The sequence below is a fragment of the Mandrillus leucophaeus genome, unplaced genomic scaffold (assembly GCF_000951045.1).
Source record: "Mandrillus leucophaeus isolate KB7577 unplaced genomic scaffold, Mleu.le_1.0 Scaffold1792, whole genome shotgun sequence".
NCBI lineage: Eukaryota > Metazoa > Chordata > Mammalia > Primates > Cercopithecidae > Mandrillus > Mandrillus leucophaeus.
The window spans coordinates 122,934-126,276 of NW_012101801.1; the positions used below are offsets into that span (position 1 = coordinate 122,934).

Sequence of the window (3,343 nt, forward strand, 5' to 3'; positions counted from 1 at the left end):
TGAGGAGGGGCTGGGGGGCGGGGCCTTGGAAGCAGATGCGGGAGGGGCGGGGCTGAGAGAAACCACTGGGGAGGGTCTGGGGCCCGGGATTTGGAATCAGTGGCGTGAGAAGGGGCAGTGGGAGAACTGAGCGAGGAGCAGCTGCGGGAGGACCCCCGCGGACTCCTGAGAACGGCCTTGGGGGAGCGGGGGCTTGGAGAGGTGTAGGGTGGAATCACGAGAAAGCTCTGTGGGAGGGCCTGGTGCACAGCTAAGCTGCAGGGTGGAGCTGAGGGAAAGCCGGGAGGTCCCAGAGGAGGAGAAGGGCGGGGTTGTGGCAAAGCGCTGTGGGAGCAGATGGGGCGGGGCTGCGGGAAAGAGCTGGAGGAGGAGGAGCCACGCTGAAGTAACGCAGCATGTGAGAATGGCGTGGGAGGTGCTAGTGCAGAGCTGAAAGAAAGCTGAAAGGTGCTGGAGTGGGCAGAGGGGTAGGAGAAGCGTGACGCGACTAGAAGAGGCGGAGCTGGGAGCGGTGATGAAGGGGGAGCAGGGCGGGGCTGTGGGAAAGAGCTGTGGGAGGAGAAGGTGGGGGTAAGAAGCTGGGGCTGTGGCTGCAGCGGGAACTGTGCCAGAGCTGCTTGGGGAGCCGCATGCAAGAGGAGGGCGTAGTTGTGGGAAAGAGCTGCGGGTGGAACTAGTTAAGTGCTGGGTGGAGGGGGGCGGGGGCGGGACAACTGGGGCGGAAGTGTGGGAGGAACTGCTGGGGCGGAGCTGAGGGAGGAGGAGCAGGGGTGCAGAACAGCTGGGGTGGAACTGTGGGAGCAGCTTGAACGAAGCTGCAAGAAGAGAAGTTGGGGACGGAGTTTCAAGAGGAAAAACGGGGGGTGGAGATGCTGGTGGAGCAGAGCCGAAATGGGGATGGACCTGAGGCCCTTCTGTGATGCACCCTTAGGCAAGAGTCCAAACTTGCGTGCGGCGACCTAACGGCCCCTCCAGTGTCTACCCCCAGAGGACATGGAAGTAGCAAGAAGGGCGGGAACACTTGCCTGGGTTCCATGCAGCTCTAGGCTAAGTCTTGCAGGGCTGTGTGCCCCCAGGCCTGCTCTCCTGTGTCCTAGTCGCTGTCAGTGCCTGCCAGTGGGGTCCAGAGGGACCTTCTTTTTGACGCCTCTTTTGCAAGTGATGAGAAACATCCACACTCTTAATGTCTTGCCTCCTCCGACCTAAGTCGCCCCACACACAGCCCAACTTCCCTGGCAAACTTGCTTTTCAAACTCTTCTCCATCTCAGTCAGGGGCTCAGATTCTGTAGTGCTGCCATGCTTTACTCCTCTGTCCCTCCCCTTATCTAGTCTCCCGCATTGACTTTATAAGCAAGTTTTGAGTCCCTGCCTCTGGAGTGCCTGATGAGACAAAACTGCTCCTCGTCCTGCATCCCCGCTGCTACTTCCAGAACTCAGAGCTCGTGGTCTGGAGCCTGCACTGTTCCATGAGCCTCCTGACCAACCTGGAAGCCTCTGTCTTTCCTCCCTCAGGTCTGTCCTCCACATTCCTTTGGCTCAGTTTCTAAGTCACAGAACTGTCCCCAACAATCCTCTAGTGAAAACGCGGCCGGGCCTTCTCAGGTTTAAGTCCTAACAGTTCAGGGAGTCGGCTCAGGTCTCCCCACCCTTAAGCCGAACACTCTTTGGGTTCACGCTGTGCTGTTTAGTCACTGGTCCCCACCAGCCTGCTGTTCCAGGTCTCCTTGCTTTGCACCGTTAGTTCCCATGGCCTTGTCCTGGTGCACTCCTGACCTCCTTCAAGACACAACTTTAATGTCACCTTCACAGCCCCACCCCGTGTATTAGGGACTTTTGTCTCCAGCTCTGATAGCATTTTCTACATCCCCCATTCCCACTCCACATTAGGCTCTTGCAAGCCCTGGTGGCAATTGCTCTGTAAGAGTCTGGCTGCCGCAGGGTCTCTTGAGTTCCTTGAAGGAACCGCTGGTGTTTTACTCATTTCTGAAACTGGGTGCCCAGGGCACAGTATCTGCTTAGTAAGTGTTTAATCAGCAAAGGGCTGCTTTCTTGTTTTTTCTAGTGAGATGCACCTACTTCTCCCTGGAGAAGCTTGAGGAAGCAGGAATACTGAAGATGAGGTGAGGAGGAGAGGGTCCCTCTTTATGGGATGTAGGCCGTAGGGCTGCAGGGGACCTTCAGATCACCAGTTACAATTCCTATGCATGCTAGCATCCCCTCCTGGGTTCCTTCCCCCCAAGAATGGTTGCCAGCTTCTGCCAAACACCCCAGAACCTGCTGGGAGTGGTTTCAAATCATGAGTGAGGATCCCCGGGATGGTGGGTTGCTGTTGCTCCGCGTGTAGCGTCTTGTATGAAGAACTAGAACTTGCATAATGAGCTGGATAGTCACCGTGTGGCTGCTAGCGGGGAAGCCCATGGTGGCCACATAAGGGCTCCCTTTTCCAACTCTCCCAGCTGCCCCTCACTCTCACTCCTGGGTGTGCTGGGCAGTGGGGTGCAATGCGCACGTGGGTGCACACTCTCCCTGAGACCTCCCACAGAGGTCTCATCTGTGGTCGGAGGAGGAGAGGAAGTCCAAGTAAAGCAGCCGCAGCGGTGAGTGGGCCTAGGAAGAATGGCATCACCAGGCCAGGTAGGGATGCGGGTGGTGTTCAGCTATCCCTGAGAAAGGGACCAGAATGCACCTGAGTCTTCATTTTCATTCCCAATAGCAGGTCAGCACCAGACCCGAAAACGCTCTGATTTCTGCCCTCCACGCCATACTCTCTTCACCTGCTGCCTCCTCATTCCTCCCATTAACAATGTCCTGGCAGGAACAAGACTTTCCCCTCCCTCTCTGCTTGTCTCTTAGCAGATCAGGTCGGCCTTCACCTCCCCAGGCCCGTCCTGCTCCTGCCTTCCCCTATGGGGCCCTCCGTGGATGCTCTGGAGCCCCAGGCAATAGCCAACTGCGGGCGTGTGGAGCCTTCTCGGGTTCCTTGCTGTGCTCCCATGAAACCGCTCTGCTTGGCTGCACCCCACTAGCACACACTCAACTGACCCCAACTCCTGGGGCTGGGGGTGTGTCTCCTCAAAGTCTGCTTTCTTCTTCAGGCCTTGCTTGCATGCCCATTGTGCTACACGTTGTGTCTCTTTTAGGAAGTCCTTGTCTTTTCCAAAGATCCTGCTTTGCAGCTGACCGTACCCGCTGCCGTCTCCGCCAGGTTACTGCCTCCTTCCTGAAACCACAGCCCCACTCAGGTCTTCCTTCCATCCTAATCCCTGGGGAGCCCCCTGCAGAGCTCCCTGTCCATCCCAGTGGCCTTCTGAGCCTTGCCTCCCCTCCCCTCCCCTCCCCTCC

The 3,343-nt window shown here is 57.6% G+C and overlaps 1 pseudogene across 1 annotated transcript in view; it reads left to right on the plus strand.

Moving 5' to 3' along the window:
• LOC105537705 overlaps positions 1-3,343 on the plus strand; it is an 8,452-nt pseudogene that overhangs the window by 1,203 nt on the left and 3,906 nt on the right. The window contains exons 2-4 of the transcript XR_001005763.1: positions 932-1,158; positions 1,331-1,513; positions 2,064-2,121. The product of XR_001005763.1 is annotated as an uncharacterized LOC105537705 (transcript). The remainder of the gene's footprint in view (positions 1-931; positions 1,159-1,330; positions 1,514-2,063; positions 2,122-3,343) is intronic.